We start from the raw sequence: 27,230 nt of genomic DNA on the forward strand, positions 1-27,230 counted from the left end.
TAGCCACTGTTCTTTAAATAAAGGTACTCTTTTAGTAAAAAGTATCAAATTCAATTATAACTCACTGTCCTAAAACCATAAATCAATGCTTGATGTAGATTAAAATATATACACAACTGTTTAAAAGTTAGGGGTTGGTCATTTTTCTAATGTTTTTGAAATAACATCTCCTATGCTCACCAAGGCTGTTTTTATTTGGTGAAAAATAGAGAAAAAACTCTAATATTGTGAAATGTTTTAACAACTTAAAATAGCTGTTATATATTGTAATATATTTAAAATTTTCTCTTTTTTTCAGTGATTGCAAAGCTGAATTTTCAGCAGCTATTATTCCAGTATTGATTCAGTGACACAACTTTTATGATGAATGTTGAAAACAGTTGTGCTTTTTGATATTTTTGTGGAAACTTATACAAAGTATTCTTTGTTGAATAAGAATTTCAAAAGAATATCTCCTTTTTTTTCTTTTTAGACACGTTCCAATTAAATGTGTCTTTGCTGGATAAAAAGTGTAATTTCTTCATATAAAAAAAAAATTAACAGACCCAAAACTTTTTAACAGTCGTGTATATACATAACATTAAAATAAAAAAATAAAAAAATCAGTAAATATAACATTAATAAAATATATAAATATATTTTTGTAGGTTTAATGATTTTTTAATGAATTCAATAAAGTCAAAGCCTTTACTCACGTCTCAAATATCAGCTGAATGTTTTTCCAAATATTGTAGGTCTAATGCCCACTGAAATCAGGTGTAATGCAGTATACATGTACAAATAATGAAACAGCTACTGACCAAATATCTTAATGAAACTGAAATATGATTGTTCTGAATAAGTATGAGGCTGTGCTTCTGTCTTTTATTCACACTGTCCTACAAAAATCCCATAAGTGGATGTATCGATGCACATTGTTCGGCTTCAAAGTCTTCCTCGATTGAGAGTGATTCAGTCCTGTCTGAACTGTGTGTAAACCAAATCCAGGCCAAACCACATCCTTTTAAACCCTCAGTGCTTCATGCACACCTACAGCCGACAGGCGGCGGTTTATGTTCCGGTACCTGCAGCGGAGCAGGTCTTTGTATGTGGAGCGCAGGTCCCGGTTGAAGAAAGCGTAAATAAAGGGGTTCATAAGCGAGTTGGCATATCCAAACCACAGCAGCGTCCTCTCCAGCCAAATTGGTACGCAACTACACTTCACCCCACATATAAATGGTCTCGCTGTAGATAGAATGAAAAACGGCAGCCAACAAATGCCAAAAACCCCAACTATCACGCCCAATGTCGTAGCTGCTTTCTGCTCTCGCTTAAAGATGGAGATATTCTGTCGCTCGCGGCTGAGCAAGCGCGAAAGAGCAACGCACTCCTCGGCTACGCCAGACGTGTGTTGGGGTTTTAAGCCTTGCATCCGAAGAGCCTCGCTGGCGACGGTCTCCAGACGATCTCGACGGGAGAAGTCGGTAAAACGATGCTTGGCGCCGCTTTTTCTGGCGGCCTTGAAGATCTTGTAGTACATGAAGAGCATGACGATCATGGGGATGTAGAAGGCCACGGCGGTGGAGTAGATGGTGTAGCTGAAGTCCTGACTGATTAAACAAACGCCAGCCGTGTTAACGTTCTTCGCCCATCCACAGAACGGCGGCAGGGTGATGGAGGCGGACACGAGCCACACACCAAAGATCATCTTTGCCATCAGCTGGCCGTTTTGTCGAGCAGGGTACGTCAAAGGGCGGGTGATGCCAAGATACCTGCAATCAAACAAACAGCTATAAGACATTATGATAAGATTGTGAATTACAGTAAAGCTGACGTTTGTGATTTAGGAATACCAGCATTGCCAAATGAAACCGCAAAATCATTGTCATCATTGCTCGTCTTTCCAACTGTGGTTATCTTTAACTAAAACTACACTCTTAAAGGTGCTTAAAAGGTTCTTCACAGCGATGCTATAGAAGAACTATTTATGGTCCCACAAAGAAACATTAAATCAAAGGTTATTTAAAGAACCTTCTCTTTCTTACCTTTTTGTATTCTCAACAACCTTCTTTCAACACAAAGAACTTGTTGTGAAACAGAAAGGTTCTTCAGATGTTACAGGTTCTTTATGGAACCATTTAGACAAAAAAAGTTATTCTATGGCATCGTGAAGCACCTTTTTTTGAGAGTGTATTATATTAACTGAAATAAAGCAGAAAAAATATTAGATTCAAATGTGCCTTGGCAACAAACTGAAGTACTAAAATTAAAATAATAATTAGAACTAAATATTTAAGAATATTATAAAATGAAACTAATACAAATGACAAAAGCACAAAACCAAATTACTAAAAACAAAACTAAAAGTAAAATAAAAATATTATTAGCTATTATTACTATAATAGTAAATGAACATAACTAACACTGATCATTCCAAACCTGTATGACAATTCTTTTCCATGAAACTCAAAAGATGAAGTCAAAATCTGATGTTTTAGGCCATAAAAATTCAGTGGTAATCTTTTTCTTCACCGCAGCTCTCAAACCTCACTCTGTTTGCATGTATATTCAATATGGCACGTCCAAACATGTCACGCAGGTTTGACTTCAATGATGCTAAATTATATTGTTTTTATTCATGCGAGTTATATTAATGCGAGTCTTGTTGCTGACTGTGATGCACCAAATGCATCATAATTTGACAAAGGAAAATATTTTCATTGACTAACAACTGAAAAATCATTTTACATTCATTTTCAACATCGCTTTATGTGTTCCACAGAAGAAAGCAAGTCTTATTGGTTTGGAACAACATGAGGTTGCATAAACAATGACAGATTTTTTAACAATTAAAGAATCATTTGGGCTCCCCAAAGACCCTTATAAGAACCTTTTTTTTCTTAGAAGAACTTGTTCAAAGAACCTTCTTCCATTATTTAGAACCTTGTGTGCAATGGAACGGTTTCATGGATATTAAACAGAACCACAGATCCCAAAACAGAACCATTATTTTTAAGAGTGTATGCCACAAAGTGTATAAATTACAAGTGCAACTTCTTTCCCAAAATCATTATGTACTGCAGATGCATGAACTCGCCTCAAGTTTGTTTTTCTACAATTCTGCTCAATAAGACAATAGGTGGTAGTCTACAAGATGATTAAGAGGCAAATCAGAATGAAGCCAGACATTGAGCATTTTAAAGAAATTAAGTTCACATCAGGGGCACACTATGATGAGAGAGTGGCACAAATTGCGTTTGTCAGAGTATTTTTTGTCTGAACCAATCAGCACCCACTTGAGCCGAGCTGATGAGCAGAAACGGTGGATTTGTGAAAAATGCATTAACCAAAAAGAGATCGGTTATATTATTGCTACTTCTGCCGCTGAGTAAATTGACCTTGATGCCACCATTGCATCTGTTGTGGTTAAAGAAGCACATTTAAAGAGAAGAAGATTATAGCTCTTGAAGGTTTGATGAAGGGTTCTTATTGCCATGACCCCTGTCCCCAGGAGACACTTATGCAAGAACGTGATTTCCATAAAGATCTAAATTTAATCTCTGTGCAGTTTCCTCTATTGCTGGAGTCGCACTGAACCCACAAAGCACAACAAAGCTGGTGCGTTCAGTATGGCTGCACACAGTTAGTGTACGATCAGATATGATACTGGATATATCAAGAGATGAACATGCACATATATTCATTTTGCTGACACTTTTAGTTAAAGTGACTTACAATTTAGGAAAAGTGACTTATATCTGAACAGTAATCAGGCAAATAAAAAAGTACCATAATGCCATTTGTAGGTCACACTGACCTCACGGCGTAGACTCATCGAATATCATTTTTGTTATCTGCCACACTGATCAGATCTCCCTGAAATAGCTATTGATTCTTAAAATCCTAAGCCTGACATTTGTGTTTCCTGCACCGCCTTTTTGAATCTACACCGCAGCTGCTCACACATAACCAGACATACCCAAGACAGATATGGTGTGATCAATGAACAAATAACTCTTGTGAACCAGATCTTTTTAGTTTGATCTGTATGATTTTGATTCATCAAAAAAAAGACTCATTTGTTCCTGTGGAGTCCCATTCATGAACAGTTCCTTTTAATCAATCAATGAAAATAAATCACGTCTTTTCAGTGCAGTTAATGTAGTCTGGTTCAGTCATAAATGACTCTTTCGAGACAGTTTTGAATGAATCATTCAAAAAAGCCAACAAGCTGACTTACTGAATCATGTTGATGAATCCTTCACTAAATGAACTCACTGAATCAGAGTGGTTTCTGAACCAGCATTATCACGTCCAGGAATGGAATAGTTTAATTTATTACACAGCTCTATGGAATATTCCTGTTGGTCAATTGCGGCATTCAGCTGTCAGATATTTCCTAATATTCACCACTGTCCATGCCAAGGCTATGTATAGTAATGGACGTTTTTTAGAGGAAGCTTTAAGATAAAAGTATATGATCATTTCAGCTTACACCCATATGTCATTTGTGCATTTTTCAAAAAGTTGAAAAAGAAAAAAATCTGACTTGGAAAAAGCCTCACTTTTTAACATAATTTTTAGCATTTGATTGTGCAGAAAATCTAAATAATGTAATACATTTCACTAAAGACAATTAACCTCTTTGTTTCCCATGTAGTCTCCTTTTTGCCATTTTATGTGCATTTTCTATGCAACAAATACGTGAACACTTTCCAGACCTAAACACAGATTTAATTAACTGTATGAGTGCTAAAGTCCAGTAGCTACATTTTGCCCTCTGGTTTTATGATATATGATGTGTTTGACATCACTCTTCACAACACAAGTACTGTAAATTAAACCATTGGTTTGACAGAGTAAAGATGACATTTTATACATGTTCAACATTAGCCAGGTTTCCATCCAAAACTGCAAATCATACTTACGCTCAAATTAGGAATATTGCATAAAACATATGCGAATAAGCACTGTTTCCATCCATTGAGTCAAAGAGAACAAAATCGTCACTTCCTGATAAATATCACTAAGGAAAGTAGGAGAAGCCACTGAATATAATAGTTTTTATATTAAATTATTTGTGCTTTAGAGCAAGCAGACGAAACACAATAAATGCGGTCATTGCTTTTGGAGGTGGATCTATGCCTGCTGTTTGGGAATGCAGTCATGTCAGATAGTTCTTGGAGGCAATTATACAGAAATACTTTCACGTCAGACTTTGCTCAGGCATTTAAGAATGACCAGTGGTTAGTCGGGACCGTAGAGGTCCTCGGGTCATGTAAATAACATAGCCATTATTTATGTAATAACAGTGAGGGCACAGGGGGTTCCAAGGCTAGAATCATTTTAATCATAATTCTAGGTCGTATGGAAAATGCATTCTGACCTTTTCATCATGCAATCCCTTGAACAACTTGTACAATTTTCCACTTCAAAATAAAAAAAGCTTGTGAGAGACCTATGAGATCCACTGAATGTGCAGATATAAGGCTAGAAGAGGTTCAGGATATGGATCTCATGTGAATGTACATTAAAAACATTTGTTAACTTGTGCCATTGATTTCTTTAGGTGCAAAAAATAGTTCACCCTAAAATGAAAATTTACTGAAAAATAAGTCACACTCAGGCCGTCCAAGATGTAGATGGGTTTGTTTCTTCTTTAGATCAGATTTGGAGAAATGTTGCATTAAATCACTTGTTCACCAATGGATGCTCTGCAGTGAATGGGTGCCGTCAGAATGAGAGTCCAAACAGCTGATAAAAACATCACAAGTAATCCACACCACTCCAGTCCATCAGTTATAGCGTCTTGTGAAAGTCTTTGTGTTTTTAAGAAACAAATCCAACATTAAAGTGTTTTAACTTTAAACCATCACATCTGTTGTCCTCTCACATTCACAAACGTGTTTGTTGATAAATGATTTGCACTGTGTTGGACTCATATTTCAGCTGCAAGCAAAGGTCTAAGTTTAAAATGTGTTAATGATGAATTTGTTTTACTTCACAAGATGTTAATTGATAAACTTGAGTTGTGTGGATTACTTGTGGATTATTGTGATTTTTTTATCAGCTGTTTGGACTCTCATTCTGACGGCACCCATTCACTGCAGAGCAAACATTGGCAAACAAGTGATTTAATGCAAAATTTCTCAGAATCTGTTCCAATGAAGAAGCAAACATGCATCCTGGATTGCCTGTGGATAAGTACACTTTACAGTAAGTTTATTTTTGTCTGAACTATTCCTTTAATGTGGTAAAAAGCTTAGTGCACCATTGGCAGTTTTTGGCAGTGCTGTTATTTCCTATAACATGACATTCACCCAACATTTCTTCAAAAAAAAAAAGAATCTGAACTCTTCCACTTAGCATCAAACCTTTTTCTGCTTCCATTGTTTTAAATTGCATCCATGACTTTTCAAAAGCATCTACTGTAAATGTCAGTTTGATATAGTTACTGTGGGAGCCACTAGTGAAAGTATACTAAAAATAGTTATGATAGATGTGTTTTTTCATGTTGTGTCATCATTGTATATTTCCGATCTTGATGGGTGTCTAGTGAAGAGTGAGAGAGCTTCTAGAAAAATCCCGGCTCTTTTCTTTCTGCTCTATTACTCTGAAGATTGTGTTTGTCTAGGGGCCTATTGTGTGGTCTTGGATATACAGTAAGACAGGGTTAATGGAGAGGATGTTTCACTTCCAAGTAAAGTCAAAATTATTTGTATAGCGCTTTTAACAATACAAATTGTGTCAAAGCAGCTTTACATCGGCTTGATATAAAGATGGGTGGCTGTATATCAGCTTTACAGTATTTAGACGGGGAAATAGTGTCATTCTCCTCTGGCCAGACAAAATCAGCAGTTTAAATCTAGGCTAAAGCAGAATCAGATTGTGCAAAGGACTCATCTGCAGGAGAGCGGTGTTTTCCTAATCTTTTTAGGGGTCTTATTTAAAAGCATCATTCATCTTTTTGTGTCTGGGACAACAGACGGTGAAATATTCAGAATATGAAAGTTAAGTACTGCTTTTAGACGACCCAAACTCAATGTCCAAAAAAAACCATCTCCTTCACAGCTCATTCTTTTTTTTACTCCATGTATATCTTAAGGGAGACAGTATTTTAGGACCATTAATATAATTTGCATTCTGACATTATTTTACATATACTGTGTGAAAATTAAGCACATTTCCCTTACAAATTAGGATTATTATCATAATCCATTTAGACATATTACTTTCGAGTTGTTTTTTTTTTTAATATAATTCCAATTATCCTAATTTTTTCCGAAGTTGTAAATAAAACAAAGATTAGTGGAGTATGCTTTATATATTTCAGTCTTTCAAATTTCATGTAAACTTAAGTGTGTAAATCTACATGTTCTTTGATTTTTATTACATTCACATTGGTATAATACAATATTTTTTATGGCATGAACAACTGTCATATAAATAATCATATTATTTGAAAGTGATCCTGTTACATTTATCAAGCCATTTACCATTTCTCTTGATTTTCTTAGAATATTAAGCCATTACTTATAGTTTATTGTAAAGTCTCCCTTTGAGATAGAAAGAGTAAAATCCAGGCTAAAGTGGTTGAGAGACTGGGTTAATGGAGGACGAGACATAGCAGAGAAATGCACACAGGTCTGTCTCTGAATGAACTGATGAAGAGTGACATACAGAGGACAAAAAACAATCAAGCTAAGGCATTTAGAGCGGCCACTGCTCCTTCATCTTCCTCCTCCTCTCTTCTTTACACAAACTCTCCATCAAAACACTAGTCTCTTCACCATCTTTCTCTCCTTTTTTCTCCACTCCTTCCAACAGCTTTAACCTCACCGTTGATCACTTCTGACATTCTCTTTCTCTAGTCATAGAGGCCAATTTTTTTGCATGTTTTTTGTTCAAATGAATGTGACATATCATGTTTGTTGTGTATTGCTGTAACGTATGCACATGCACAATGCATTTTGTGCCAAATACATAGTGACTGCACTTATGTAATTCACTCAGACTTATGTAACTCGTACAGTATATTGCAGCTAAAAATATATCTGCACTGCATAATGGAGAAATGCATTCACTTAAAAAAAAACAAAGGATAGAGGAACTCTGCTTTTGCTTACGTACATATATATTCCACTATGGGAAATGAGAATTGTCCGACTTGGCAGCTCGTTTTTGACATCTGAGCCTGCAGCCGCCTACTCCCGTCTACATTCAAGACCAGTCATTTGGCATCTCAAATGAGCCTAAAAGCCAAGGACTGCAGAGGCTTGATGGAAGATGGCACCACGACTCGTTTTGGTGTTTCAAGGATAAAAATGTTACAGCAATGTTTTCCTTAAGATACTCTCTCACTCCCTCTCTATGAATTCATCATTTCGCTGTACAACATTGCTAAAGTATTTTATGACATTTGTATTCTTTCTGTTTATCTCTGTATTTCTTCCTCATTCTCTAGCTGTGTATTTTTCAGTAATTTATATCCAAATCCAGCTTTAGTGCTATGTTTGGTTTCTGTCCAGGCTACGGTTTGGTTTCTGCTTCTGTTCAGTTTTGCCCTTATTTGGTATTTCCTGTCCCAGTTTAGTTAATCAATCATTATCATCACCTGTGTTGTATTAATTATCTTGTTTCCTTGTTTGATCGTTCCCTTTATAAGTCCTGAGTTCTCCCTTTGTCTTTTGTCAGTTCTTACATTAAGTTACATGTATAGTGCATTGCTGCCATTAAAAACTATTTTTTTTCATTTATTCCCGTGTTGTGCGCCTGTCTACAACCACTACACGCTACAGCTAGCATTTTTTTAGGTCAGGGACAAAACCTATGGCTATTTTCAGATTTGAACTAAGACGGACAATATTTATCTGAATACAAGTAGATTCTTTCCATGTGAGTCCAACGTCTCCACTTGAGTTTATATTTTCTGTATAATCACAAGAGATTTATTTCACACAGAAAATCTATTTATAGACAGATAGATAAATTTTTTTAGAAACTAATACTTTTATTCAGCAAGGGTGAATTAAACTGATCAGTAGTGACAGTAAAGACATTTATATTGATTTAAAATGAATTATATTTACATTGAATTCGAAAGATTTATATTTAAAATAAATGTTAATTGTCACAGGAAAAAAATACCATTTGAAAAACAAAATCTAAGTTTTTTTTTTTAAATTGTGATAATGTTTCAGAATATTATGTTATTTGTTTATTTATTTTTAATTTCAGGCCTGACAAATTTGAGAGTTTGTAGGCTCATTGAGGTTTGTAAAGTGTCATTCGTGTCAGTGATTTAACAGGATTAAATGAAGATTTACTTCTGTTCTGCTGTCTGAGAGAAACAGATGAACAGAGATCTCTGATTTTGACAGCATCCTTAAGGGAAGCTGTTGCTGTTTTTTTGTAATGGACACAGTTGGCAAACACTGCCAGATTCAATTACTGCTTGTACACAATTACACTCCGTTAACTGACTTCATATTTGTCTCTCACTGCACATGTACATAACCTTGGGCTTAAAAGCAATGGAGATGCAATTTTGGAGGGGATCTAAGCACTTTGTTTCTTACAGAACATTCATCAACTGAATAAAAGAGACGCCGTCATATGACAACTGCGTAAAGTGACTTTCAAACCTTTTAGTGGCGACGACCCGGGTTTGAACTCATCAACAGATTGACCCTTTTCACAAAGCCTGACATTTTAAAGAGACTAAATGAGTGGAGTGAAGCTGCATTTAAGCGATATGATATATCAGCGGCTTCATGTGTTAAGTGAACTCAGACGTCCATTGGATGCACGGCATTCTTTGGAGAAGAGCACAATTCCAAACTCAGCCTCTCTATAAAATGGCTCTTACAGAGTTGGCTAAAACGACAAGCCTGTTTTTAAAGGACTGATCCAGGTTCAATACAAGTTTAGCCGTATCGACAGCAACAGCTGCCTGCTGTCAATAACAGAGAAAATAGTTTCAATTCTTCTCTCACTCTATGCTGTTTGTGAGCTTGATTTGGTTGTTCTTGTGAAAGGAATTTAGTTCATTCATACAGAATTGTCATTGGGTTATGCTACGCATTGGGTTAGTTCAAGGCAGATTAACTTTTTAATTTTCTATTACATTTATTATTGTATCCAAAACAACTTAAATTTTATAAATTTTATGAGTTATGCATTACTCATGTGGGTGTTTTTTTTTTCTCTTTCACATTATTGGCAGGCAAAAGTCAAGAAAACGTACACCCTTTGAACACCAAAAAATTTATTTTAATTATTTATTAAATTATAAAATTAATTACATTTCTAATGAAAAAAATATTTTTAATTAGGCTGTTACCTACTTGCATTATTGACATATACACACACACACACATACATTATATATATATATGCATGCATGCATTTGACAGACGCTTTCAGTTTTAAATGAAGGAATTGTAAATTGCAGTACATTGCATTGATGTCTTCTCTGGGAATCAAAGGCATGGCCTTGGTTTATTTTCCTTGACAGGAAAAATATAACTCACCCCAAAGACTTGCAATGTACATGCATTTTTGCAAACTGTAAGTTTTGGCTGTTTTTACAAACTGATGGATGAATCAAAATCAGTTGCTTTGGATAAAAGCGTCTGCTTATTGAACAAATGCAAATGTACTGACAGCTACAGATGCTGCAAACACAGCTCAAGATGTATTGAACCCTGCATATTCCATTAAAACACATGACTTCAAATGAAGAATGTCATTTTAACATCTACACTTTCTTATAAAATCTAACAGTTCATTGCCAAATTTGTTCTTTCCTGACAGTATCTAAAAAAAAATCACTCATCTTGGTGGGGAAAGTCATGAAAACAAAAATCGCATGAAATAAATCAGCACTCCAGTGCCGTCTGCAACTATATTTATACAGCTCTATTTTGATTTATTATTGGCTTCATACCCCCCATTGAATTCTGCAATGCAGAGTCAGGGGCAATTGCTCTCTAAATATGTCAGATGACACATGCCCTACCGAGTTTATTAGCGACAAACACCAATAGCTCCTCATTTATTAAGATAATTAATTGAACAAATTTCCTTAGTGCTGCTAATATGCACACAAGCAGCAGCTGTCATCCTAAATGCTGAGTGCTGTGCCAGACAGAGAATGAATGCATAATGCATTTGCATTAGAAAATAACACGCTTTAATACACCGGTCCGAGCTTTAGATCACATCAAGACATGATACATCGACGATATTATGGATGCACCGTGCCTCAAAATATATTTAGACACTTAAGCCATGCTCAAAAACAAATTAATTTTGTCTTTTAAAAAACTAATTTGCATTATATAATAAAACATAAAACCAAGAGGCATCCGCAAACAAGTTTTATGCTGCATTACTGTGAATTATTTGTTTAGATCACATCAAGACATGATATATTAATGATATTATGGATGTACTGTGCCCACGAAATACATTTGTAATACATTTGGCCATGCATGCTTAAAAACAAATTAATTTTAAGTAATAAATTGCATTATATAAGAAAACATAAAACCAAGTGGCATCAGCAAACAGTGATTTGTTTGCTTGAAAAGTGTGCTTAAAGTGTGATTGTTTTTATTTAAATAATATAATGTCATTCATGCATTTTTAAGTGAGGTGTGTGTCTAAATGCTTCTTGAAACAAGTGTATCATAGGATGAAATAAGCTGTTTTTTTAATAAAAAAAGAATTCATTAATTAAATAATTTACTAATATATTGTTCACTCAATGCAATTACTTGGTCAGTGTTTTACCTTAAGCATAATCTTTTTTTAGCGTACAAATGTTCATATTTAATAATTCCCTTCTGTTGTTATTAATATCTCTATCAAGATACTCTACTGTTCTGGCATTTCAATGATAAGTGCCACAACACACAGGCTGTTTACACTGCTACACTCATTTGGAATAGAAATGATTGAACAAACATTTAGACGTCCTTGAAACATGCAGAGTATGACTAAACAAACAGTTAAACTGATAGTGAAAGATTGCAAAAACTACACTTGAAGATTTGTACATACTGCTTTCCTGAGTGACTAAACTAAACTAGCTAAAAACATAGTTTTTCAAAGAGTTTCAGTTTATTTGCTGTGTTAGAAGAACAATTCAGTTGAACAACCTTGAGGTCTTTGTTAAGGCAGCAAGTTAAAATTGAATTGTGTCAATAAAAGATACACCCACATACACACGGGAGAAAAAATGCATCAGCTCTTGACAGACATGATTGCTTTTCAGCTTTGGCCGTGTTTAGGGCCCTTAGAGCTAGTACTTCAATGAGAGGTTGATTTCTGACACCAATATTAATCTGTAAAAAAAAAAAAAAGTGTTAAACAAGTGTTAAAAAAAACAAGCATCGAACTGAAACAAAAGGCCTGAACATACCACAGAGGGATAGGAGAGGATATTGCTTTCATTGTTGTTTTATTTTTTGGCCTAAATTGTACTGTATGTGGGTAAAACAAGAGTCCAAAAAAATGCAATAAATGCAAATATATTTTGGGGTCAGTAAGATTCTAAAAATTAAGATTCTTATGATCACCAATACTGCATTTATTTGATCAAAAATACTGTAAAAACTGTAATATTGTATCATATTATTACAATTTAAAACAACTGTTGGCCATTGTAATATATTTTTGAACATGTAATTTATTCCTGTGATGGAAAGCTGTATTTTCAGCATCATTACTCCAGTCTTCAGTGTCACATGATCCTCCAGACATGATCGTCACCACCTGTTGTTTCATTAATTCATAATTTAGTTTTTGAGTGGATTGTTATTAAAGACTGTTATTTTGGCTTATCTTTACCTGATCTCATCTTCCTCCTTGGAGCTCCGTAACACTGATTTGGTGCTCAAGATTAATTTCTTATTATTATCCATGTTGAAAACAGTTGTGCTGCTTGATATTTTTTGTAATATTTTTATAAAGTTCAAAAGAACAGCATTTGTTTGAAATAGAAATCTAATCTTTATTGTCACTTAATGCATTTATTTAATGCATAAAGTATTAATTTCTTTAAATAAATGTACAATTTTTTTACTGAATCCAAACTTTTGAACTGTAGTATTAACATCAACAACACATATTTAGCATTCAAGACTCTCCAGATATATATAGGGTGAGATGGTGCAAACTATTTTAGACCCGACAGGAAACCCTCTGCCTCTTTGTGAGAAAACGCGAAGAGGGTGTTTACATAGACATCGTAAAATCAAGCATTAAACTCAGCCTATTTATTTCTGAAGGTCAGATAGAGGGTGGAAAAAAGCCTTAACTAACATTATAAGTGGGCCTCAGGGAACACCATACAAATTATAGAGGATCTGATGAATCTGTCATTTTAAAATCTTAAAACTAAATAATTTGTTATTGTAACTGCTTAGATGAAAACACTTGATGATGGCCTGTCAACTACATATCACATATGAGAATGCAATGCTTTATGTCACACAAAAAACTGCTTTGGGAGCCACTTCTGAAAGACATGCTTCCCATCAGAAAGTCTGTCTTTGTTTGTTTTCATTTTACAGATGGCACGTGTTGCAAGTATCTAATAGTGTTTTTATAGCTGCATTTACCAGCCATTCCCACGGCAGCACAAGTAAAATCAATACACTATATAAACTTAAATTAGTGCCTTTTAATGACATCCATTATCATTAAATAAAGGATTAAATGTGGCTTAAATAACGGATTACTCCAACTGATCATTCATTTCCCGAGGGAGCTGATACTTCATTCATTAGTACTAACATCTGTGTGCAGGTCTGCTGGCAGGATTATGATATATTGATTTATTCTCTTCTCTTGTTGTTTAGCATTCATAGACTGTAAAGGCACTTAGCAGTCAAATAAACGTAAGGGATTTTAAATCTATTTATAAATTCCCCTTTTCTACTCAGTATTTACCAAATATCTGGTTTTATCCATTAACTTCTCCGTTTCATTTCCTGTGTGAAGCCACATTTTCTTTTAGCCTCAGGTGCATTAGCAGCATGTTTTATTCACTTTGGAAGGCCAAGTCAATATCTAGTTGTTTACCTTGTCCTACTTCACTCAAAAGCATATCATATTTTCCCCTCTTGTTTGTTTGCTTGCGTTTTAATATTTCAGAAAAATAAATTGCTTTCCCACAGCATAATTCATTGGTATATGACTTTAACGCCCCACAGGCCGTTCAAGATGTAGGTAAGTTTGTTTTTTCATCCGAACAGATTTAGAGAAATCTAGCATTAAATCACTTGCTTATCAATGGATCCTCGGCAGTGAATGGGTGCCGTCAGAATGAGTGCTTCTTCATCTGTTCCGATGAAGAAGCAAGCTCATCTACATCTTAGATGACATATAAGGGTAAGTCAATTTTCAACAAATTTTCATTTTTGGATGAACTGTTACTTTAATGTCTATTGCATAGAGGTAAAAATATGCAGTGTCAGATATGCAGCATTTGCATGTGTACTAAGTTTCTTTATAAAGCCAATGGTAGTAGTGCCACATATTCTTCCTATTACTTGCCTCCTTTGATTTATTTAGCTATTACTGCACATCATCTAATGTTAGCCTGTAAGATGATGAAAAACCAAATTTCCTTATTAATAGCACAAGGCATGAAGCAATCTTCTACATAGTCTTGGTGAAAGTATCACAGACAACCACCATGGTTTGTTTATGTATGAAGCATGAATATTTGTTGCTAATGCACGTGGGCAAACATGACCTTTGCGCTTTTTATTGGTAACTGTTCATGGTGTCATTGTGACCGCAAAGGATTCGTATTATTTTATGTAATGTCTATGACCAGCATCTGTGCAGTGTTTGTGGTTACCAAATTCTGACTTGTCCCACAGTATGTAAAAATGAACTTATATCACGGAGTTAGTCATTTTAGATTGTGGAATATATCACAATATAGTTATTTTTGCTGGAAACTGAATGACAAAAATGGTAATTTATAAATTTCTTTTATCTACCTCAACAATCACTTTTGCATGAACAAAAAAGACAACCGAAGAGATAATGATAATATCTTTATTATATGCATGATATCTGTGGCAGCCTAAATGCTAAATAAAGCCACTTTTATCTCTTTTTGTTCATTTCTGTCTTTAACTAAACAGAATCAGACAGATATAGCTTCAAATAGTTCAACAAAGGCTTACTTAAAAAAAATTCTCCATAGTACAAACTACCAGCAGCCCAACAATCCCAGAATTAGTTATTGTGTATTTAATTTTAAATACTTGATTTAAGTTTAATATTTTATATAAAAATTAATTTAATCTATGTCTTATGACAACCATTAGCAAATTTGGACTTAAAATGTAAAGGTTTCAGTAAAGAATGCAGCAATACATGCAATTCAATTCATTTTTAAATTTCACCATATTATAAACTCAATCAGAATTGCAGTCTAAACTAATTGTTTAGTACAATTACAATGAAAAACAATTATGTCATTTATATTACAGAGATTCTGGGGGGGACTGTAGCACTGTGGCGACATTATGCAACGTTCTATGTTTATGCATTCCTGTATTTCCTTAGCAACCCATCTGTGTAATTGCTATTTAAACATTATGTGGTCCTTATGAGTCATTTGGCAGGAAAGTGTCAAGAATGTAAATAAAAGTTTTCTAGTTTATATAGTCAAAGATTATATTATATTGAGTACAGCATCCCAAACACACACATTTACCGCTTACACATCTGATCATGCCATTGCCATTTTGCACAAATGCACGTACAGTATGTAAATACATATTTAACATGTTTCACACATACACAGACATCTATGCATCCCACAATGTGCCTTTTAGGTGTCTAAAATATAATTGCGGCATTTATTCTGGTGTCATATTTTTTTCTTGAACCATGTGGTCTTCTGTATATACAGTATAACATTTTGGGGTCAGTATTCATATATTTTTAAGTTAAATTATTTTTGCAAGGGATTGAATTGACCACAATTTACAGTAATGACTTGCACTGTAAAAGAAATCTATTTAAAATCTATTTATAATTTTATATATATATATATATATATATATATATATATATATATATATATATATATATATATATATATATATATATATATATATATATATATATATATATATATATATATATATATATATATATATATATATATATATATAAAACTGTAAAAAAATTACTGTGATTTTAACTGTGATTAAACCTGTTAAATGGTTAACGGTAAGTTCCAGTAAAATATACAGGGAAAAACCATAAACTGACGTTCCCAGAAACCAAATGTTTCTTCTTAGTTGTATGTTACATCTAATGTTGTTAAATTAATGTTTATTGCATATTTCAGTTTAATGAGTCTCACCATGATGGTGTTTAGTGTTTGTGTGAATGACACTGTGCAACTTCTATATATGTTAGTATTTAAAAGCTGCTTGTACCGTAAAAAAATTTTTACGGTATAATTCCGGCAACCACAGCTGCCGTTTTTTTACCGTAAATTTTATGGAATTTTTTTTTACAGTGTATAATTAAAAAGCACAAAAATATTAAGCAGCACAACATTTTCAACATTGATAAGAAATTTTCTTATGCACCGAATCAGCATATTGAATTATTTCAAAAGGGTCATGTGACACTGAAGGCTGGAGTAATGATGCTGAAAATTCAGCTTTGATCACAGGAATAAATTACATTTTAAAAAAAAATATATATATATATATATATATACACATTTGCACACATCTGATGCACCTGACAAACTTGCTTTTGAAATAAGCTCCAACATTCCTATTAGAAAGCAAAATCTTCTTTGACCGGATGTCTGAGCGAACGAGTGTGAGGATGCCACATGGTAAGGCTGCTCCGTTTCACTCACACCTGATGCTCAATAACACAGATGCCACTAAACATCTCCCCTTAACCAGATCAGCAGACATGGTGTTTATTCAAACCAGGAACATGGCATTTTCTATTAATCTTCAGAATGATGCCATTTTATTTTTGCCACTTCTTAATGATGATCTGCAATATTCAGTGGACATCCATTCCATGGGTTTTTATGTTTAATTCATGATTATTTGTGCTCATTTCCTCATATTTTAGTCATTTATTCTGAGCTTTTGCACATCAAATTGAAGACATTAATATCAAGAACCAGTCCACATACATTTTTATGAGCTTCCCAGCTGAACAAAAAAGAATAACAGATGGAAAATATGAAATCTGTTATGAGAAGACTAAACCTATTGTTTTGGAGAGTCGTGAAGCACAAGTGGCTTAAATAAAAGCAACTTTACCTCCCTATCAAATTTTATGTTTGTTATTTTTTGTTTTTTTGGACAGTTACAAATCACTCCGTAACTGAATCAGATTAAATGTATAACAAATCAAAAGCTTGTTCAGTCACATTTAGCTTAGTATCTCGTTTGCTTTACATTTAAAACCCACTGCAAGATGCATAAAATATAACTTATTTACAAAATATATTGTTTTCAATGGTAATTTTAATAATTATTCTATGAATTGGAATACAAATGTACATAATTATACACTGTAATTAAATTACTAGCACAACACTTTTGATGAAATTGTTATTATTAATGTGGACAATAATGATTTTAATGACCATCATCGCCTTTATTGCACAAAGGGATATTGTCTGTATTTAACTATTTTCTCATGAAAATATACAGCTGTCTTTATATTTTAGATGGGTGTTCTAATGGACCAATGGATGACAATTTGAATCAATAATGTAATAGCATTAAAAAATATCTTCATATGACGGCAAATTATATCTTTCTCCAAAGAAGTACATTTATCCTGATTAAAATACCTGTCATTTCAGGTATGTGTCATGAGGGAAAGGGAAAATGATTAAATGGATAGATTAAATAAAAAATTGGACTCTAGAGTAAATCATGAAATCCTGTGTGGAAAAGCACTGGACTTTTCCAAGTACAAATTGATTAGGTAGAATCTATATGTCTCTCTCTCACCTAATTAAGGTCCTGTTGAGTTAAAAGAGAGACAGGACTCCTTTTATAAATAAGAGCTGTTTTAAAGTTTTTGGCTGAATTTTTCTGCTGTTTTCTATGCAAAATAACTGCCTAATTTCAGATGCTATCAGCATGTGCTGAAAACTGAATTAAAAAGAAGAAAATCTTCATATTTGTCAGTTCTAACAATTAATGAAACTGAAGATTAATCACAGACTGCCACTGTGATGTGCAATAATATTGCAGAATGAATTCAAATATAATTCAGCACATCAGACAGGACTGTTTTTTTTTTTTTTTTTTTTTTTGAGTGACTGAAAGTCTCATCTCGGACGAGCACAAATAATGGCTTTTGTGATGGTTTATGCCTCATATAACGTGAGAGATCACAGTTGACTGATCCGTGTCAAATCATTTTAATCGAGATAAGATGGTGGGCCAACGATATAAAAATATAAAGCATTTATTCAGTAAATTAAATGAATGTACAAATATATTGAATAATACCCTACCAATATCCAGCCACTACCAAACTGTCCCTAGCAATAATTTTGATCAAACAATTAAATATATGCATATGTTTTTGTCATTTCAGATGCATCTGAAACGTCATATCATTGATATTATCTAACAAGTTAAAGTAAATACATTAGAAAACTGCACGCTTTCAAGGACGCACATTTAAAACATGTGCGGAATGTAGTCACACACCGTTTAGAGCTCACAGGTATTGCACCCAATTCAAGAAAGCAGTCCAAAACAGTTCATATAAAAGCCCACTTCAGGAATGAACAAAGATGCATCGATGAGTTTGAAGTATGGTGTTTGTCTGACAAAACAGAGCAGACAATTAGCTCCCTATATAAAGCATACAGACAGAAAGACAAATGTTGTGCGGAAAAATACACAATCTTTCAGCCTAGGATAAAGTCATGAACATCAACAATAATTCAGGACAAATATAATGTGTTTTTTTGGTATGGAAGTGGCACTCTGGATTTGGGACATGAGTGATGAATTGCTGCGGACAGTCTTTAACTTTAAATTAATGTTGTTCAACTTAATGTACAAATCAAACTATTAGCTGAAATATCCACAAAATAAAAAACAACCCTGATATAAGAGCGTGCAGTTTATCTGTCAATCAGATGCACACGAGTTTCGTTACTACAGCAACAGCAGAGTATTCTTTCAGAATCATCCTCGGTCCAATTCTATTAATATTAAAATGTTGTTGTTGGTTCACAAAATCAAAATTGTGCAATTATTGTCTGTTAAACATACTATAAAAAACCCATTTAAGCTATATGAATTATAACCCGGGGAGGGGGGGTTGTGTCCCCACCAATGTCGAAAGCAAACCTACGCCCTTGGCAGAAGGTCTTAAAATCTTAGAGATTTTTGTGTTGGTTAATGTGGACTGTAAACGCAGCCGCCTGCCACTGACAGTGTGTTGACCTGTGAGCAGAAACACTAACACAGTTAGCATAGTTAAAAATGTATGCAGTTTTATATCAAGCTATGTGTTGAAAGAGCCCTGGATGGGTCACTCAGGATTCATTAATAATGTAACAAAAGTAAAAAAAAAACATCTAGGAGACCAAATCTTTACCTTAGGACATTTTCATCACACAATTATTCTTTGCTTCCTTATTATTGGTTGTGCAATCTTGCAGGTGCCTCTGCTTGCAGAGAACCTTAATAAAAGATGTACCAAAAAAGATGATTATCTTTACACAGAGGCTGTTATCATGATTCCCAAGTATGGAAATTATATATAAGTCTTTACCACCAAGTGGCCCAGTATAAGCCCTATATACACCCAATATGGACCAATACACCTGGTGATGAACAAGCCTGTCACCAGCTCAAAAAAAACTCTTAATTAAAGACTGGAGCAAACTGAACTGAAAATCTTGCCGTTTTAACAACTATTGAAACATTCATCATGTTGCAATATTAATTCAAATGAAATTCAGGACATCTGCAAGACAGATAGAACTGTTTTCTTCTCTCTGAGTGAATGAAAATCTCAGACAAGCACAAATAATGACTTTTGTGATGGTTTATTCTTCATATAACATGTGAGAGATTATAGCTTATTATATTACCAGATGTAGTCGCTTGTATTGTGAACAAGTAAACATCTAGCATATAGCATAATTAGAAAAACATTTACCACAGAAAATTATTTTGTTTCATCCCTCATTTGGCAAAAATGGAACTTACAATGGAAGTCTGCTAGGGAATGCATCAGAGGATTCAAAAACTGAAGCTTGTGTGTTTGCTAAAAAAAAACTGTTGTTTAAAAGTCCCTTTAAAGATTTTTCTAGGTGAATGTACTTATGGTTATGTGCTGCTGACACTGTTTCTGTAGTTTGCAAGCATTTATGAATTAACAGAGGAATCTAAAGTATTTTCTGTGGTAACTGACAGGATTTGTGAATTTTAAATGGATACACATGCTACTTACTTTTTGCTGTTTTTGAGGCTTGACCGCCCCAGTGTAACCCGTTCACTTTCATTGTATGGACAAGACTAGCATAAACATTCTGCTAAAAGTTTTTGTGTAAAGTCTCATGAGTTTGCATGCGGAAAATAAGGGTAAGTACATGATGACAAAATGCATTATATCTCATTTTCAGGCTAACTATCACTTTAAGGATTTGTAAGCGGTTCCCCTCAGCTTTTATATAAGAAAACGTCCTCTTTTTTCTCTGCGCTGTGCCTTTTCCCTTAACATCTACAACTGAAATCTCCTTTAGAGGTAACTCTATAAATTTCCAGCCTCCCTTCTGTGAGACAACTGTGTCAACCTCCCTCGCGCTGCAGCGTGATTTCGGTTCTCCGTCCTCCCTGAGGAATAAAGCATATTACCGCTTGTCATCATTTCTGGTTAGGGCATCTCATGCAAGATGATACCCAATCATTTTGGGGATTCGAGCATGTTTGCTTGAGCGCATGTACAGCTTGACCCCTGGCAGCACGTTAGAGACGTGCAATACTCTTAAGTGATTATATAAAAATATTAGTGTGAAAATCACTGTAACCGCTTCTCCTGTCCTTTCCGCTCTCGCGGTCACAAGGAGTTGACCGCAACATGGGTTGACACTGACAGGTGTGACTCAACATGTCAGGCAGATCTCAGGTGAGTTTTACCTCGGAGCAGCCTCTCTCTGGGCCTCCATATTGCACGGCGGAGCTAGTCAGGAAAGCAGAAACAGCGTCATATGCCACTAAGACTCAAGGAGAGTAGTCACAAGAACACTAGAGACCTGAGGCTAGTTCCTGGGCCACTGGGAAAACCTGCTTTTTGAACCTGAACTGCATCTGTGTCCGTTCTCATTTCTGAATTCTGGAAGACAGCCAGACTGTGTGCGTCTCATTTGCAATTTTAATGTGAATCTGTCCCTTCCCATCTCCACACGCAGAATTCCCCCGTCCAACATATATGAGGCCTTTTTTTTCTTTCACAAAGGACAGAGTTACTACTGCTGAGAGGATAGACTTCGTTCACTCACGCTGGAGTTTAATTATTAATGTCACTCGCTTGAATAATTGATATCACAATTTATTAATCTCAACAGGAGCACCAACCCTAAAGTGACCAAGTAAAATAGGGATAATGTGGGCATGTATGTGGCTTTGACTATTTTAGTTAAACAAGGATAATACAAGGAGACCGAAGTTTACAGAAGGGCTGAATTCTTATTTAAAGTTCTATACTTTTTATAAAACAATTGATTTAATTTAAACTTCCAAAGAATAAATGTGCAGAAACATTAGCGAAAGGCAAATAGGTACATTACCATAAAAAAGAACAGTGATGTGAAACATAAAAATGAATTTTGCACCAACTGGCCCTAAAACTTTAAAATTTAGAAATTTAGAAATTTAATTTATCTAATCTAATTAATAATAAAATCCTTTTTCATTCTTTCCACATAAACATCATGACTTGTATTAAACATCACGGTAACTGGGGTTCGTGTATAAATAATGATTCATTAAATCAATTAGTCAATAATTAACTTGTTTTAAAATAAAAAGACTCTAAATAAAACACTCGAACAGTAACATTTTTAAATTGTAATTATTTTCCTTCACGTCATGTGACATTTAACAAACATCAGAGAACTCTGAACATTTGAATGTTGTTAAATTATTGATTTATTAATTATATAATCCAGATTACATGTAATCAGTTACTACCCAGCACTGTACGTATGTGTATGTATACTGTATATACACACAAAAATACAATAAAACCAGCAATATTGTGAAATGTTATTTCAAAACTGAATAGAAAGTTGAAAAGACAAATCTTACTGATCCCAAACTTTTGAATGATAGAGCATTCAAGACACCACTAAAAGATGATCCAGCAGTTAGTATTGCGAATGCATTCAGTCTATTGAAGTAAAGACATGCCACTTCTATTTTTGATGTATCCTCTGTAATAATGCAACAAATACGACACTTGATTTTTGAAGTGCTGTGCATTCACATTAGCACATGAACATTATCAAGTCATTCGCATCAACATCATGAGAAAAGCCAAGTGCTACTTCCTGTTGTCTTTGCACCTTTCCCTCAAAACCCAGGGCTGGGTGCTTTCTCACTACTTTAGACTCGCAGTAAACATTCCATTCACTAACACTTAATGCTAAAACTAGGAGGATGTTTCATCACTGTCACTTCTCCCTGAGATGAAGCTACAATATGCCCATAAATAAGAGTCAGGTCTGATGTCTCAGTAAGATGGATAACTAGCTTGAGCTCACTCATGGACAACTTAATGGGGTATTTGTGGGTTGTTGTGAGTGAGGGTGATTTGTCTTTAACATTGGAGAAATAATGGTGATTTATTTAATGAGATAATACTAAGCCCATTAGAGAAACATTCGCTCTCCTTTTATGATTGCTGATTTCTTTTTCTCACACTCTCAATTACCCTGACAGAGAAATAGTGTATGTGTATCTGAATTATCTATTGCTATATTAAAGTAAGGAATGTTTATAGATGCATTTATACATGAAATATTTGCATATTTTGAGTGCAATAATGACTCATGTCCAGTAAGAACAGATATGTGTTGATTGATTTGATTTAATGTTGATTTTAAAATCAGGCATAAACCCTTGTGATCTTATCAGCCTGAAATATCTAAATTTCTCAATCATCTGCCTCTTTTCCCTCAACTCCAGCTAATTTCTCTTACTGTTAAAGGTCTTTCCTTGCTGCAGAATGGCTTTCATCTTTAGAGCTTTGGACTGTGGATAGACAGTCCAGACTTCTATTCTTCTGTGGAGAACCTTCTTGTTGGAAACACTTCATGATTTTGACAATAAATAAGTAAATGTCCTTTAAGAAGACCTCACTTTGAAGATGAATGAGGATAAGCAAGGTAGTTTCACTTTCATTATTTAAATGATCTACAGTATGTGATTGTGCACTGAATCAAAGGTCAAAGCATTTGTCAAGAGTACTTGAACACTGAGTTGCTGTTCAGGAGCTGTCCTTCACTGCTGGCTTCTGTAAAATTAATTTCAGAGCATAAAAAGGGCCTTAAAAAGGACCATTTTTATTTCAGTATGCAACATAAATGATATTCTCTTAGTTTTAAAGTCAGCGTAAAATCTAAATTAGAACTGAAATGTTGTGCTACTAATGTCACTAAATATAATTCCAAATAAATAAATGTTTTTGAAAGACTGTACCTGTCTTCCATTGTTTGGACTAATATATATCCCTGGTTCACGCTCTGCTACATAATGAAAAAAGAGACCTGACCTTTACTCTAAGATATACAATGCCATTCAGAAGGCATGTGTATTCAGATACATTTCCAAATTAAATACTCGATCCGTTTTAAATTAATAGCCAGTCAGACTGTAAAGACTAGGTAATCTCATCACGGATGGCAGCTACACAATCTTCATTTAATAAAACCAGAGCAGAGCAACCTGACGGATCACACTGCTTTATTCTCACTAACAAGCGAAGCACTAAGCACCTCCTGTCTGTCCAAACAGAAAAATCCTTTCCAGCCACCCTCGAATGTGCAATCACTTCTCATCAGCTTTTTTTTCAAACGGAACAAGCGTCATAAGAAACTAGGTTTGTTTATAATCCTTAAAAACACTCAAGTGCTTGTTGAAAGAATTTGAGCTTCTGGTATGTACATGTGTATACATTAAAGTGTCTTACTGGGAAAAATGTGCTGGGAAAAATTAACGAAAAATGTGTCCGTGTGTCACGCTCATGGTGTTTGTTTTCCTCTCCATGTGCTGCAGTGATCTAGTTTTCCCTTGTGTTCTCTAATGCCCATATTTGGTTTTGTTCCTGTTCCTGTTCCTAATGTTTAGTCATGTATATAAGTGTTGTCTGCCCCATGTTTCCTTGTCGGGTCTTGAATGTCAAGTTGTGCTATGTGTGTCTCCAGCTAGCCCTGTGTTACTCTTGGTTTGTTTATTAAAGACTGTTGATTGTGAAGAATTCTTCTGCGTTCCTTGCTCCTTCGCTCTAACGCAGTAGCAGCATCGTGACACTGTGTGAGTACCAAAAGCATTCTTCTAAAAAAAAGGTCAGAATGAAGGGACCAAGGAGTGCTGTACCATGTTTTGTTTAAATGTCTGAGTTATTTGCTATACATTTCAAACTTAATACTGTATCATAAAAGTAAAGGGTTCATTGGCACTGATGGTTCCATGAAGCACCTTCAAAATGTTCCTTAAAGTGGAAAAAGGTTCTTCAGATTATTAAAATGTTCTTCATACGAGGAGAAAAAAATAATTATTTTTAACAATCGTTCACTGAAAGGTTCTTCAAGGAACAAAAAATGCTTTTCTATGCTGTGAAACCACCCTTCACTCTTAAAAATAAAAGTTCCACAATAGGGTTTTCATAGAGATACAATAGATTAGTCCTCAAAACTGTTCTTAAAATAACCATTTTTCTTATTGTGAGGATTATTTGAATAATTTGAACAACCTTTTCCCACTTTAAAGAACATTTTGTGCAATGGAATGGTTCCATGGATGTTAAATATTCTTAATGGAACCACAGATACCAAAAGAATCTTTATTTTTAAGTGTTACATGCACACATATTTTGATATAACTTAAATTAAACACGAATTTATAGTCTAATCAGTTTCACCGATGAATGATTTCACAACTGGAGCTCCTTACTAATTGACTAAACTGATGAACTGCCTACACCAGAATGGATGAGCATCTTTAAATAAGACAGCTTTATGAGATTTTTCATTTTTTATATACTGTATATATTTTAAATAAGCAACCTGAGCTTCCAGCCCAAAAGATAAAGCATCAACCCCAAGGCACCGCCTGCAAAAAGTATTTACTCCAGACATGTTGTAAACTATATTCCCCGTTAAAAAACAGCCCTTGTGTTCAGTTAGAAAGCAACACCTTTTAAATCTGAACTAAATATTAATGGCCACTCTGACATATAGATCAATGGCTGATTAAATTAACTATTCAATCACATAACAGTTTATTACAGCCATATGTGAAAACTGCAAAATCAATACAGCACATTTTTTTTCACCCCGACATGAGCCAGTCTCCTAGTGGACTTCACTACAGCAGCAGAATCTCGGACTGCACAACCCAAAGGACACTAGCTCCTCAGACGTGTCAAACCAAATCAGGGTCTGTTCGTGCTGACTGATGCTTATCTAACTGGGGTATAGTATTAAATGAGCAACAACGTGGAACATTTATGATTAGATGGTAGCTGACATGACATGTTGTGCTATGTTGCGCAGTGCCCTGCAGTTTTTCAAACAGCATTTTTCTAATATTTGTAAATGAATGCCATTTTTATGGAATTATTCATTGAGACTATATGTGACCCTGGAGCACAAAACCAGTCATAGCACGGGTGTATATTTGTAGCAATAGCCAAAAATACATTGCATGGGTCAAAATTATAGATTTTTCTTTTATGACAAATATCATGTAAATCATATAATCAGTAAAGATCATGTACCATGGAGATATTTGTAAATTTCCTACTGTAAATATATCAAAACTTAATTTTTGATTAGTAAATGCATTGCTAAGAACTTCATTTGGACAGCTTTAAAAGCTATTTTCTCTCTTTTTGCACCCTCAGATTCCAGATATTCAAATACTTGTATCTCGGCCAGATATTATCTATCCTAACAAACCATACATCAATGGAAAGCTTATTTATTATCAGCTTTGAGATGATGTATAAATCTCAATTTCGAAAAATTGACCCTTATGACTGGTTTTGTGCTCCAGGGTCACATGTAATATTTGTATTTTATATATATATATATATATATATATATATATATATATATATATATATATATATATATATATATGAGTGCAAAAGCTAAAAGGAGCTTAAAATGGTGGAAGTTCTTTAAAAAAAATAATAATAATTATAGGCCTACACTTTCCTGTATACATACACAGTGGGGTCCAAAACTGTGATTTGTGGAGTTCATGCTCGATGTATGCATACATGCATGAAACAAACTAATAAAATGTTTATACTTTATGCTTGCGATGCAATATAAACTACTGATAAAATTATACTAAGTGGATTGTAGGTTCAAATCCCAAGTAGCATGTGTTGCTTCATAAACCATCACCATTGTGTTCAAGACACCTGGGTTGCTCCAGGAGGATTGTCCCTGTACCAAAGTCAGTTTGTATAACAACTTGGTAAGAAGAAGCCAACCTACTCACCTGTCCACACTGATCACGCACAGCGTCATGATGGATGCAGTGCAGCACATCACATCCATGCCGATGAAGATGTTACAGAAGACCTCTCCAAAAAGCCACTTTCCTCCCGTGAGGTCCGTCACGATCACGAATGGCATGACCACAATAGCCACGGAGAGATCCGCCACGGCCAGAGACACCAGCAGATAGTTGGACGGCTGTCTGAGCTTCTTAACGACGCACACCGCGATCACCACCAGCATATTTCCAATCACCGTCACGGTGGTGATGATGGAAAGCATCATTCCGATGACAATCTTCTCCGCTGAGGTGAAATCGAGCAACTGTTCCCCGCAGGAGTTGTTCCACATGGCCAATGAGATGTTGTAGAATAAGTGAGGAACCATTGAGAACTTCCGACGCGACCTCCGGGTGAGTGAACGAGAAGAAATCTAGCGAGCCCGATGAGTTGAACATCAT

General features: G+C 34.7%; 1 pseudogene across 1 annotated transcript; it reads right to left on the minus strand.

The window, feature by feature from the left end:
• Positions 1-1,003: 1,003 nt before the first annotated feature.
• On the minus strand, positions 1,004-27,230 carry LOC306869275 (5-hydroxytryptamine receptor 7-like; annotated as a pseudogene). The gene is made up of 2 exons: positions 26,772-27,230; positions 1,004-1,751 (listed from the first exon to the last, which is right to left on the minus strand). The product of its transcript is annotated as a 5-hydroxytryptamine receptor 7-like (transcript).

The sequence above is a fragment of the Barbus barbus genome, assembly GCF_936440315.1.
Source record: "Barbus barbus genome assembly, chromosome: 5".
NCBI lineage: Eukaryota > Metazoa > Chordata > Actinopteri > Cypriniformes > Cyprinidae > Barbus > Barbus barbus.